Below are 14,604 nucleotides of genomic sequence, written 5' to 3'. Positions count from 1 at the left end.
GCTAAGTGAAGTAAGTCAATCAGAGAAAGACAATTATCATATGATCTCTCTGATATGAGGAATTTGAGAGGCAGGGCGGGGTGTTGTAGGGAAGGAAAAAATGAAACAAGATGGGATCAGGAGGGAGACAAACCATAAAAGACTTACTCTCAGGAAATAAACTGAGGGTTGTTGGGGTATGAGGGGTAGACATAGGGTGACTGTATTATAGACATTGGGGAGCCACAGTGCTATGGTGAGTACTGTGAAATGTGTAAGCCTGATGATTCACAGACCTGTACATTGTGGGGCATATAATACATTATATGTTAATAAAAAAATATAAATAAATAAATAAATAAATAATAGGGTCTGCATTTTTACTCACTAGTTTGTGCCAGGTTAAACATCCTTTACATTTTAACTAATAATCAATTTCTTCTCAGATTGCCTTTTATTCGGAATAAAGCTTTTAATTAACTGCTTTAATAACAGACTATTTGTGCCCTAGATGGAATGGAAGTAACCTTTGAAAAACTATCTTAGAAGCTCACAGCTGATTTCTGTCATAATGTTTTGTATAGCACAGGTCAAGTGGGAATTTTTTTCGAAAATAGAAAAGTGGCCCTTACTATAAGCTGGTCTTATAAAATATCTGGCCCTAGAGCCCACAACATGTCTACTAAAGATGTTTTTTAAATAAGATTCTAGGATAGTAATTAAAAAAAAGAATTCAAGTGATTTAGAAATGAAAAGTATATTTGCATGTTTTTTAGGCAAGATAAAATATACGTGTATGAAAATAAAGTTGTTTTATTTTGTACTAAACTGAGTAAAGAAAAAGATGGAGAGAAAAACTTAGAAAATAAATTCTTTGATTTTAGGCATCGAACCACCCCCTTATTATTCCTAAGATGCTTTCTGCCCACAGCACATCCCCGTTTTCTGGATCCCACAAAGCACAGACGCTTTGCTGCAAGTCCTTTGACCTCCATCCTTTCCGCCACCCCTCAACTAATCCCAAGTGACTTTTCATTCAACACTTCCAAGAGCAAATGAGTTTCTTTTGTCTACAACGTCTAGACAGATACCAGGGACCAGGGAGAACGCCAGATCCCTTTTTCTAGCATGATAATTGAGTCTGTATTAACTTACTCCATACCAGTTCATATTAAAAAGAGTTTAAAAATTGCTAATGTAATTTCATTTATTTTGCTAAAACTATAGCTCTTTGTTGTCCATTATCTGGTGGTACCTAAACATTATGAATATCACGTTAGAAGGAAAAACCTCCCACTTAGCTCTGGATGAATATCTTACTGTTTAAATCTCCCTTCAGAAAGCTCTAAATTACCACAGGCATATTTCTGCTATTGGGAAAGCAGAAAGCCTAATCATTACATTTCTGTATTTTAGTTGAAATGCAGGCTTTATTTTCACACTTCTGGCAGTTTTTTGGCTTGGAAAGATTTTAATAGTAATTTTTATACACAAAGAGAGTAATAGGAATTCCTCTCAGTTCAGTTATCGATGGACATAATAGATGACCTCGTAAACTCTCCAGCAATCTGAATCTACTCCTGAGGATTGTCGTCTGGATAATGAAGAAATATGTTCCAGGGTTCAGAAGTGACTGTTTTCTACATATGCACGTGCGTGTGTGTGTGTGTGTGTGTGTGTGTGTGTGTGTGTTACTGTGTATATATATATTAGTGTGGGGTGCTGTGTATGTGTTGGTATACGTTGGTGGGTCTATATGTATTAGTATGTATATGATGCATGTGTATTAGTATCGCTATGTGTCTCAGTGCATGGATTTGTGTTAGTGTGTGTTGGTGTGTTAGTACGTTAGTGCATGTGTATTAGTGTATGTTGTGTGTTGCAAAAATAGGGGTAAGGATAAACTGACAAGTAGAAATAGGAAATTTTAATGAGCATGGTAATCAAACAAAGCTGTGTTCTGTTTGTTTGGGTTTTTCCCCATGAAGATATTAGTTAGACATATTCAATAAAGCACTGAGGCAAAGAAGAAGTTGGTGAGAGAATGATAAATTGAAAGAGAGAAAGACTGAGGAGAGAGAGAGCCCTAGACAAGAAAAGAGAGAGAAAGAAATAAGAGGAAAGGCAGCAGCTCTACCTGGGCCAATGGATGTCTCCGGCTTCCCCAAGGAACGATTACCATAGAGCGTGTGAGGAAAAATGATTTAAAGGTCAAGTTCAACCACATGGGCTGAAATCCATCTCACCTTGGCTCTGTTTTGCTCTCCTTTGAGTAACAGTAATGATAAGCCTGATGAAGGACAGTGTGTAGACGGAGAGGCCTGAAAGCTCTAAGCCTTTTGGTAACTCCTGGGGCTTGACAACACGTCCTCATGTCATCACAGCATTGGCTCCAGAATGAACAGGAGAGTTGCCCTGGGATTAATTCCTTGGGGTTGGGGGTGGGGATGGGGAGGAAGGTGGGAAGGGGAGAGGTGGAGGAGAGAGAACAATAGTGGGAAAGAGAAGCATAATTTCTCCATACATTGAAAGCCTTTGTAACTGTTGACTAGTCCTACCTGCTTTCCTACTGAGATTTAATTAAAAGTATTTGGGATTATGGACATTGGGGAGGGTATGTGCTTTGGTGAGTGCTGTGAAGTGTGTAAACCTGGTGATTCACAGACCTGTACCCCTGGGGATAAAAATATATGTTTATAAAAAATAAAATTAATTAAAAAAAAAGTATTTGATTCAATATGTACTAGTAAAGATTCAGCCATATAATTTATCTATGAAAACAGTCTGCATTCAAGAGTCTTGCCTTGAAAAACAAAGTAAATGACCAATTGCATTTAAAAATAAGGGAGGTTAAAAAAATAAGTAAGGATCAACATTCATTGCAAACTTGAAAAATGTGGTTTGGATCGAAGTCACAAGTAGGATAATTAACAACAACAGCACTAGAGGATTTGAGAGCTGAAACACAAAAGGAAATGCACCAGAAGGGCAATGTGCTTTCTGACTCTCCCATTCCTAGTGCTCAGTCCCCACGTCAATCACGTCCCTCTCCGCGGTCACTAACCTGGCTGTTTGTCTGTTTCCACACTGCTGCATCACAAAACATCATGCCCACTTGCCTGGAAAAGATAATATCTCACACATATGGGGTTTGCCTTTGATCTCTGTGGTCGAGCTAGAGGTCAGAGGCCTGCCTTCTCCAGGCCCTTACTTCAAATGATTCCTTTCATTTACTGAGAAACCAAACGTTAGGAGGGCAAAGGCAGGAAAATAAAAGCCGTGATTTAATAGCAATTTATGTGTTTGGCCTATTTCAGTTTGGGTTTTATTCTCTCTGGGTCACATCTAATCCTCATTCCTCGCTGCTACCTTGCCCTCGCTCCACCACCATTTGTTTGTTTTGTGGCCCTCAGACCAACCGGCCCTCTCAGGGATCCTCTCCTCCAGAACATGCCATGTGCCATTTTGTCTTTCGGAAATGCAACATTCAGAGACCGAGTTCACTGTCTCTTCCTGACAGGAAGAAAATTTTGTATGTAAGTCGGAAAGCACCATCATGGAGTGGGCTTTTGGAAATGTAATGTTTTAAACTGTGGGTAGAAACAGCTTTTTAGAACTCACAGGGCTCACTGAGAGAATATTCTAGTCACACACAAATGGGGAAAGGATGATCATGAGCAGGTCAGACTCAAACTTGGAGTAGAATTTATACATGAAAAGTATTTTACATGTGCTCTTTCATGAATTAAAGTAAAAATTGCATCTAAAGGTGCTACAGATTTTAAATGTAGAAAGTTTTATATGAGATATACTCAATTATTTTGTAGCTGTTTTCCAAGGTCATTAATGATCTCATGATGTCGCACTTCACTGTGACGGCGTGGAATAGCCACATTTACTGAGGACGTCTCAGGTGTATCAGGTACGAAGTAGGGGGATGAGTCATGTTTACATCAGTTCTTTCTCACAACGAGCCTATGAGGCAAGTATTATTATTCCTCTTTTTTAAACTACATGCAGCTCATTAGTGAGCTGCAAAGAAAAAGATGTGAACCAGGTTTGTCTCCTGTGGATCTGACAACTGTTCTGGTGAAATTGACTGGAATGGATGAGTTCTACTTAAAGAATTTTAGAAGACTGGACTACGCTCCCCAAAATGAAGGCCTGGAGAGATCAGTTCATTAATGTAATGCTCCTGTCATGGTGACCCAGTGCTTTCCCTGCTGATGGAGGCAGCCTCACTGAGGGTTCTGGAACCCCAAAGCCAATGTTAACATGTGCTAGGGGAAGTTATGGAATCTGCCTGGATCCTTGTATCTAATATGGGTATAAGGAAAGTACCTACCTCCCAGGACGGTCATATGAGGATTAACCAAGATGGCACATGTGATGCCTTAGTCTATTGTTTTATGTATTCCAATATAATATTCTAATAATATGTATACATGTTCCATATATCCACATTCAACATTTTGTATATAATATATATAATATATAAAAATGATATATAATGATAAATATATATAATGAGAAGATAGATATAAAGAGAGAAAGAGGGGAGAGAGAGGAACTTGTGGGCTATTGTGTCACTTTAGTGGACAGCATTGTTGAGTGAAATTTAGGGCTTAGAGATACAACGGCCATGCAATATAACTAGATTTTGTAGCTCCAAAGACTTTGTAGCTCAAAAGGTAAAGTAGGGTAAAGTTGAACTATAGAATATCACAGATGGGTCAGCTTATGGAGACTTGAAAAGAACACAAGAACAGGAACTTTATGCATAGTAGCACCCAACATAAAATACATAAACATGTGAATTCAGTGAATCTGAGAAGCTTTATAGATGCAGTAGGAAGGCAAAGAAACTGTTCCAGGGATGGTTCCTGGGGCAGGGGAAGTGTGTTAAGGACAAAATCACACTAATATAGCATCTTGCTCAATTTTCTGTCAGTAGAGTAGCAGGTGGTATGGTGATGACAAGCGTGAATTTATGAGCCAGGGAGCCTTTGTTCAAATACCAGCCCTCCTGATTCTTAGCTGTGGAACCTTGAACAAGTTAACTTCTCCCATATCCATTTCCCCAACTGGTAGAGTTGATAGTGGTGTGACCGTTAAAGGACTTCATATATGTGAAGCACTTACAGAACTGCCTGGAACAACATCCAAGCTCAACAGATGTTCATCAGAGAGAGACCGGGTGTCACACGTAGCACACAGAATGAGACGCCACCTCCTGTCTGGAATATGAATTCCCATTCTTAGCATTTCTTGAGGAAACTCTTCTCGATTGTTACACTGTGGACATTTGAAGAAATGTTTTGCTGATGTGTGGGCATATTTCTGTATGCACTTGCGATGGTAGATAGTTTGACTACAACAAGGACTCTGGATGTTTTCAACACTTGCTTGGGATAAGTCTTCACAACACAAGACACAGCTTTCCTCCCCTGCCTTCCCCTGTTGGATGTCCTGTGTTGGGCGGTGTTTTCCACAAAATGATTTGTACTCTCCAAAAAATTGTGAAAGGCAACCCCTTTCTTGGCCACAAGGAAGGTGGAAGTTTCTGACGCATTGATCCTTCTGGCAGTTGATGGCAGCTCCCTTTTTCCCGAGGCCCCCATACTGATGGGTGTACTCATCTCAGTGTCTGGAGGCTACATAGAAAGTTATTCAAAGCTTTGTCTCATGACTCTCAGAACCTACTGGAAACTTTATTAAGAAGAAAAGATGCAGAATTGGGAGGGGACTACATGAGCTTTCAAAAGTTTTCTAGTGTCTCCTTGATTTGTTACTAGAGTAAATTCACTGGGTTCTGAAAGAGGAATATCACTCCTATACTAACCAGAGCACCATTTGCTTCCTCTGCTAAAACCAGAGTATTTTGAGTAAAACATGTACAATTCAGGAATACCTAACTGCTGAGGAAGAAGACTCTCTGAATTCTCTCTGACTAAAAATACATAAGGTTACAGATGTTGAAGAAACAGGGATTGGTTGGGAGACAATGTCTGTCTATATCAGATGTTCCATAGGTGTACAAAATTTAAAATAATTCTGGAGATGAGGTGAGACTTTCAAAGATAATATAAAGAAAACAAGTGGATACTTTAATCAAAGGTGACAGCTGGGCATGGGAATCAACAATACCACTTTTTAGCATTGGGTAGCATTTACATGGTCATCCAGCAGTATCTACACACTCATTTGACAGATTTGTGATAGGCAACCCTTTATACTAGTTAAAAGGGTAGCTTCTCCGTTCACCCTGAAATTGGTGAATGCCATGTTTGGAAACCCCACTGCTGATGCTGTAGAGGAGGGGGTAATTATACAATGAGAGAAGAAAGAGAAACCCCAGTAGTGACGTAAATATTAGGAAATGAAGTGAATTATTCATTGGAATCAGAGAAGGCCTGCAGCTACAGACATAGGGGAAGCCTGTGTTGCTCTCTAGGTCTTGGTTACACCAGCTGAATTCTGTTTCTAAGGTGTGCATTCCACAGCTGGATATGCTGCAAAAAGGGATATACCCACAGCACCTGTGATGATCTAAGCTCTATCTGACCTTGGAGTATGTGAAGATCAACTAGTCCAGTAAGAAATTCTTACTTTCCACTGGCTTGAACTGAACCCAGTGCTGCTTTTTCACACTTTTCACTTACCAGTGAGCCCCTTTTCTCATTTATTTTTAAAGTAACTTATTTGAGGTCCCAACCTGAATCCTACCCCGATTCATTCCTCTTCACTCATCTCCCCACTTATAAAAGTTTGAGGTCCTGAAAAGCTGGAACTCTTACCCACCTGCTAATCGTTAAAACAATTACATGGTTAGGAGTCACAAACAAAGCAATTAATAATGTACCCAGGTCATATTTCCTCCTCATCCCTTATGCAGGGGGATGAATTATGTCCTTGTCCCTTGTAAGAGCTGCATCTCTGGAACAATGGCACACACACAAAAGAAGAGTGGAAAGGGGGAGTCTTTTTGACTTCTGTCTAGACACCCAACTCTTGAAACCCTCACTTGACACTAGGCTCTGACTCCCAGTCTGTCTCACATCATAATGTACTTTAAAATCCTGTACATTTTTCTCCATTGTCTGTAAATTAATTTTAGCTCATCAATTCAATATTTAGCATATGTTTATTAAACATTTACCTTTCTTGGTGCCGGGATGCAGAGTGGACCAAGTCCTTGACCCTCTACGGATGTCCTCATTGACTGTGTGATTGGTACTTTGCATCATTATTTTGCTAGCTAAATGAAAAGTTTTATGATGGTAGATAGGATGGTTTTTATTTTTCTTTTTGCTGATAATGTCAATTTCAATACCAATGATCACTTGTACCATACTTCATAATAAGCCTTAGAAAGCATTCTGGTCATGACATTTGATTTTTCCCGGTAGGAGGCACTATCTCTGCGAGGGCTGCCATTTTGTGACAAGAGGTATTCTATTTTCTATTCCTCAGAAATTCTCAGAATGTTCCACGTCACTACAGATAGTGTGATTTCTTTCAATTCCCCTCCCCCCCTTTTTTGGTTAACATTTCTTACAAGAAACTAATGCTGGAATAAAATGTTAAAATATATACAACGGAATAGAAACATTAAATTCCGGGTGCCTGGGTGGCTCAGTGGGTTAAACCACTGCCTTCGGCTCAGGTCATGATCTCAGCATCCTGGGATCGAGTCCCGCATCGGGCTCTCTGCTCAGCAGGGAGCCTGCTTCCCTCTCTCTCTCTCTGCCTCCTTCTCTGTCTACTTGTGATCTCTGTCAAATAAATAAATAAAATCTTAAAAAAAAAAAAGAAACATTAAATTCAGAAAACAGGGAAAGGTGGCATTCTGACTGATGAAGTGTAGAGCAGGTATGAAACCTCTGCACAAAGGAATTGTGGACTCCCTGACTCCTGTATCGTAGGATCTGCCTTTTAGCGTAGCTTCAATCTGGAAGTTGATCTTTTTACTCCCTTTCCCCACCTGAGCCAGCATGGCTTAGAACAGAGGTTTCTGGAAGAAAAGGCTATGGACTAGGAACTAGAGCGTATCACACTAGGCGAAATAAGTCATTCAGAGAAAGACACATACCATATGACTTCACTCGTATATGAAATTTAAGAAACAAAACAGACAAACATCGGGGAAAGGAAGGAAAAATAAAAGAAGATAAAAACAGGGAGGCAAACCATGAGAGACTTAACTCTAAGAGGTGGGTGTGGGGATAGGATGATTGGATGACGGGCATTAAGGACAACATCTGATGTAATGAGCACTGGGTATTATATGCAACTAGTGAATCCAGTTCTACCCCTGAAATAATAATACACTCTATGTTAAGTGAATTGAAATTAAATTTTTTAAAAGACTATGGACTCAAGTAAATAAGGCGAACACGTGAATTTTGAGGGTATAGCAACCCTTTTAAAGTACAGCTAATGAATTCATCCCATTTAATAAGCCCTTTCTAAGCCCCTTGCTGTGATAGGATTCGTGCCAGGTGCTATGGGCAGGGTCGTTGGGTAAATAAGGATTTTCAGTAGGGATATAATTAACTTTGAATTTAAAGTGTGAACTTGGTATTGTTACAGACATAAACTGAGAGTTATCATGTAATAGTTACAAGGGTCCTGATATAAGGAAGCAAGTATCCCAATGGATACTTCTAGGGGGACCAAGAACCAGTTAATAATATAAATAAAAGGAGAAAAAAGAGGGGAGGGGTGATAAGAAAATTCTAGTATCAACTTGAATAGAGATAGCTGGGGGCAAATAGATTCAACCAATTCCTAATGAGGAGGAATAGAAATTACCTTTAAACCACTGTCACATATAATGTGTTGTATATGGTTATGCTGGAATTAATTGTATGATAAACTGTGTTCCCCTTGGCAACAGATAAACATTGCACACTAATACAAATGGTTCCCAGCCCTGGCCAACATTCGAATCACTTGGAAAGATATGATACTCAGATGCCCTGACCCAGACCAAATAAATCAGAATCTTGGTGTCGGGATACTCATGACTTTAAGAGCTCACCCCATGCCTTGAATGTATGATGAAGAGTTGAGAAACATTGCTCTTGTGCAGTGGTTTTCAAACCTGGTTGTATATTAGAATCACCTCGAGAGCTTCTAAAATGTACCACCCCTAGGTCCCCAATACCAACCAATTAAAGCTGAGGGTTGGGCCTGGATATCAGTACTTATGATGTCCCCAGATGATTCTAATGTTCAGCCAAGTCTGTGAACTAACCAATACCAGGCACTCCTCTTTGGTACTTCTAAATAGAGAACAGAGCTAGTAATCAAATCTGGCATTATCCCTCTCCTCACAGAACTCAAGATTTAATGAGAAAGAGGCAAAGGTCACGTTACAAACAGATTATGGTAAACTGCAATGATGTAAACTAAAAGGTGATGATAATTGGAAATAAAGGTGGAATATGAGGGGATGATCACATTTAGACAGAATGATCCAAGAGGGGACATTTAACATGACAATTAAAGGAAGACAAACAGCTATTTGGAATAGGAGGAAGGCAAGGAAGGGAAAGAATAAAGAATAGGTATTCCTAGCTTATCCAGATAGCACATGCAAAGATCCTGGGGTGAGACAGAAATAGACATGTTCAAGGCAAGCTTCTGCCTAGCAGGAAACAAAGATAGGAACAGTGATATAAGAAAACCTGGAGAAATTAGGCAGGGGCAGTGTGCCTGGGTGGCTCAGTGGGTTAAAGCCTCTGCCTTTGGCTCAGGTCATGATCCCAGGGTCCTGGGATCGAGCCCCCTGCATCAGTCTCTCTGCACAGCAGGGAGCCTGCTTCCTCCTCTCTCTCTGCCTGCCTCTCTGCCTACTTGTGATCTCTGTCAAATAAATTTTAAAAATCTTTAAAAAAAAAAAAAGGAGAAATTAAGCAGGGGCCTCATCATGCCATATTAAAGAACTTGTATTTCATTTTAAGTTTAATGAGAATCTTTCAGAGATTTTTAAGCAGGGATGGGAAATGCTTACATTTAGTTTTTGAGAAGATCAGTCCGCATATAAGATTGGCTTGGATGAGGGAGATGCCACAGAAATGTGGAAGGATGTCTCCTATTAGCTAGCAATCGCATGTGATTGTAAATAACAGAGACCCAGAACAATAATTATTTAATATGGGGATTCAGTTTTCTCTTACATGATGAGAATCCCGGGACTAAAATGGTGGCTCCTTCGGTTCTCTACTCTACTTCCCTAGAGTGTGCCTACATCCTCAAAATAATTTTATGAATGTATCATGGCTGATGAAGCCCTAGACAGGGTATCCCCATTTCTGGCAGAGCAAATAATCTCTCCCAGCATGTTTTAAAGATCTTTGCTGGACATCCTACCCAGTTCTGCCTACATTCTATTTACCAAGACTGTGGCTACCCAATCTGCCAGAGAGGCTGGGAAATGTAGATTTTGAGCTGGGCACACTTCCACCTCCAACAGAATCAGAACTTTGCTTAAAGGAAAGAGAGAAAAATTGATATTAGGCAGGCATTGTCAGGTTTAAGATATATTTGGAGGTAGAATCTTTAGACCTTGCTGAATTAGAATGGACAATTGGGAGAAAGGCAGGAATTAAAATGGGGGCCACAGGGAACTGGGGCAAATCATGGAGCAACAGATTGGAAAATCAGAAATCCCTCTGGGAATGTGAAGTCTCAAATACCTGGGAGATGGTTGAGTGACATTGCCAAGCAAGCACGTAAATGGGAAAAGAAAAAAAAAAAAAAAAAGGAAGATGAAAACAAAATCAGGTTCAGAGAAAATGTATGGGCTGAAGGTACAAATTTGAGAAAGTGATAAACTAGTTTGAAATTGAACCTCTGGGTGGAATGCGGTTTCTCTGGGAGAAGGTATACAGGAGCAACGGAAACTGAGTACTAACCCTGAAAAATACCAAAATGTAAGGTTCAGGTTTATGAAAGGAAGATAGGAAAGGCAATAGAGAAGAGGCCAGTGGTTTCAGCAGGAAACTGGGAATGTATGTCAAGGGGGCCAAGCAGAGAGCATTTTAGAAAGGTTGAGGTCAACTTTCCAATGCTTTTAAAAAGTTAAGAAAGTTGAGGACAAAGATGTGCTTACCAGATTTGGCAAATAGAGGCCACCAGTGACCCCGAAAAGAGCGATGTTGGCAGACTATTAAAGTGGAAGCTGACTGAGGGGAACTGAAGAGAAAACGGAAGATGGGGGAGTGCTGCTAGCATGTGCAAGAGCCGTTTTACAAGATGGCTGACACAGACACAAGCAGAGTCACAGGGTCATTGCTGGAAAAAAGACTGAGGAAGGGATTATGTTTGTTGTTGATTTTTAAAATATAATATGGGAGATACTAGAGAATCTTTACATACTGAGGGAAATTATCCAATAGAGGAGAGAAGGGTGATGAGGAAGAGATGAGGAAAACCAGAGAGCTGCATCTTGAAGCAGCAGAGGGGATGGAATCCGGGGCAAAGTGGGGGACCAGGCTTGTTGGGGGAGGGGTTATTCCTCCTCCTCTGGAAGCCATAACCCGCTGTGTAAATGTAGTTCCACAGTTCAGGCTCAGTCACGCTCCAGTGATCTTTTTGTTTTGTGAAAATGTACTCTTCCAAATCCTATGATTTTCTGTCTGAGGCAGAATAGCAGTTAAGATCATCGGACCCACTATTGGCTGACCAGGCAGCACTGCCTGTTAAACACAAGGCTTATTCCACTCTACAAGTATAAAACAAAACTTACAGGTATAATGTTATTTTTTTTTCCAGTAGCACATGTTGAATACAATATTATTCCTCTTTTTCTTCTCCCCTCTTTCCCTGTGTTTCCTTTAATATTTTTTGTTCCATAACATATTTACATGGATGTGTAGCTTAACTGGAACTACAGACACAGTGTTTAAATTTTAAACATTCACTTTGCTTAAATTTAGGATTTTATTAATTTATGAGAGAAGGTGAGAGAGAGACAGAGTACAAAACCAGAAGGAGGGACAGGCAGAGAAGTCTCCCTGATGATCAGGAAGCCTGATGCAGGACTTGATCCCAGGACCTGTATTCATGACCTGAGCCGAAGGCAGAGGCTTATCCCACTGAGCCACCCAGACACCCCTAAACATTCACTTCTAAAATTGGCATGTGGCTGAGAAACGAATCATCATGGTTTTTACAGAACTGAAGGGTATCCTAGGAGGCAGAACTTCCAGTGCTAAACTGGGGAAGTCTCCAGCAAATCTGAATGGTTGGCCTCTGTAAGTGTGGGTTACAAAAGTAATGGTGGTTTAATGACCTTTGGCCTTATGGTCAATCTATCAAAACATTATTTCTCATTACTCAAGCAGGTTTATCTAGGCAAGTGTAATCTAACCATACCAGCGTCTTTGGGAAACAAGTTAGCATTGTGTAGTTCGGAAAACCTAGGTTCAAATTCCTGGTATATTGCTCTATGAATTTGGGGGAAGTTAACAAGTCTGTCAAAGTTTCAGTTTCCTTATGAATAAAATGGCATAATAGTAACGGGACCTATCCTTGACTGTTCTGAGTATCACCCAAGAAAATGCATGTGAAGGGCACCCGCGTGGCTCAGTCAGTTGAGCCCAGTATCCAGGCTCCAAGCTCAGCGGGGAGTCTCTTGGTGATTCTCTCCTACCTTTCCTCCCACTCACATCCTGGTGCTCCTCTGCTCTTGCTCTCCCTCTCTCTCTCTCTCTCCCCGCTACTGTCTCTCAAATAAATAAATAAAGCTAAAAAATGCATGTGGAGGGAAAAAGGGATAGGGTGTCTGGGTTATGGACATTGGGGAGGGTATGTGCTATGGTGAGTGCTGTGAAGTGTGTAAGACTGATGATTCACAGACCTGTACCCCTGAAGCAAATAATACATTATATGTTAATAAAAAATAAAGAAATAAAATAAAAAGTGCTTTGAAATTTCATTTTAAAATTTATCTAAGACAAACAAAAAACTAAGAAGGCATGATAACTAAACACAACATTAGATTCTTGATTGGACTCTGGAACAGAAAAAAAAATACTCTTGGAAAATCTGGTGAAATCTGAATAAAGACTGTAGGTTAGTTAATAGTATTATATCCAAAGTTAATTTTTTAGTTTTGATAACCATACCATCGTATATAAGTTGTTAACTTTAGAGAAAGCTACAGGAAGCTGAACGAAGGGTATATAGAAACTCTGGGCTGTTTTTGCAACTTTTCTCCAAGCCTAAAATTATTTCGAAATAAGAAGGTTTTTTTTTTTTTAATTTAATGATAAGCATACAGTCATAATGCAATGACCAATGCCAAAATTTAGTTTCCTAAAACGTTAGAATGCAAGCAACGTTTCATGATTACTTATTCTGAGGCTTATTAAAACAAGCAAGAATTGTAAGCATTGAAACGTCAGAAGTACATGATGGAAACCAGTATCAGATATTTAAAATATCCATTTCTATTCAGTTGCATCTCATGGTACAATTTAAAAAAAAAAAAAAAAACTAAGTTAATTCTGTACTACAAAGGCTGTATATAAAATTGGACAGTGAAGAGTTACTTTAAAATACTTATTTCTAGTTAAGCTTAACTTGTGACAATGTCACTTAGTTTCAGAAAGTCTAAATAAATCATTTTCTTCTTTTCTCCCAAATACCTGAAAATATAGGACACAAAACTCAGTTTTATCATTAGACTTATCTAGAAGCCACATATACTTAAGAAAATGGAGATTCTACAGATAAACTTTGCAAAATTGGTAAAAACCTTTTAAAACATCAAGATGGCAGTTTATATGAAATGCCTAAACAATATAAATTATTTTAATTCAATATGGACTTGTTAGCTTTTTTTTATCAGTTTTTTAATTAGTTCTATTTTTTTATTTGATTAAAAGGTTTAAAAGTGCAGAATTCAACAGTCTATCCTAAGTCTTGTATTTTATAACATGAGTCAGCCTAAATACAAGTTTTATAAACTGTTCTCAGCTGCCATAGGAACCTCATTTTTATATTTGGAAAGAATCATCTGACAAGGAAGAGTGAAAAAGATAAATAATACTTACCAGAGTTTTGTGAAGCCAGAAAAAAATGTATCTGATAAGTATTTGCAATTTTTTTCTCTTTAAAATATATCTCTACAACTCAAATGATTACTTTCTGTTAATACAGCTATCGTATCAAAATATTTCCAGAAACTAAATAAAAATAGAAGATTGTAATCCTTTACTCAAAATTTTCCTAAAATTCTACAACCTTGTAAATGGATATTTATATATATATTTGATCAGCAAATGCATCTGTCTAACAATAAAGAGAACTGGAAATGTCTTGGTGATATTCTCCCCACACTAACTGGTATTGAAAAAGTAAAATTGCTCAAGGTTAATCAGCCTAATCTGAAGAAAAGGAAGTTTACCCTTCGTTCCCCAACAGATTCTCTTTAATTTGGAAGCTACACTGACAGGTGGCCTCAACACTCGGGGCATTACAGACCACCTTGAAGGTCTCAGTGCCAGTAGCCTTTGAAGTCAGAATAATCAACAAGCTATTTGATATCTGATCAGACAAATGGCCCCATGGAGAAGGCCGTCTCCAGGTAGACTGATTATCTATCAAACAGGA

The sequence above is a fragment of the Mustela lutreola genome, chromosome 3, assembly GCF_030435805.1.
Source record: "Mustela lutreola isolate mMusLut2 chromosome 3, mMusLut2.pri, whole genome shotgun sequence".
In the NCBI taxonomy this organism is placed as follows: domain Eukaryota; kingdom Metazoa; phylum Chordata; class Mammalia; order Carnivora; family Mustelidae; genus Mustela; species Mustela lutreola.
Note: the sequence above shows the minus strand (reverse complement) of the source record.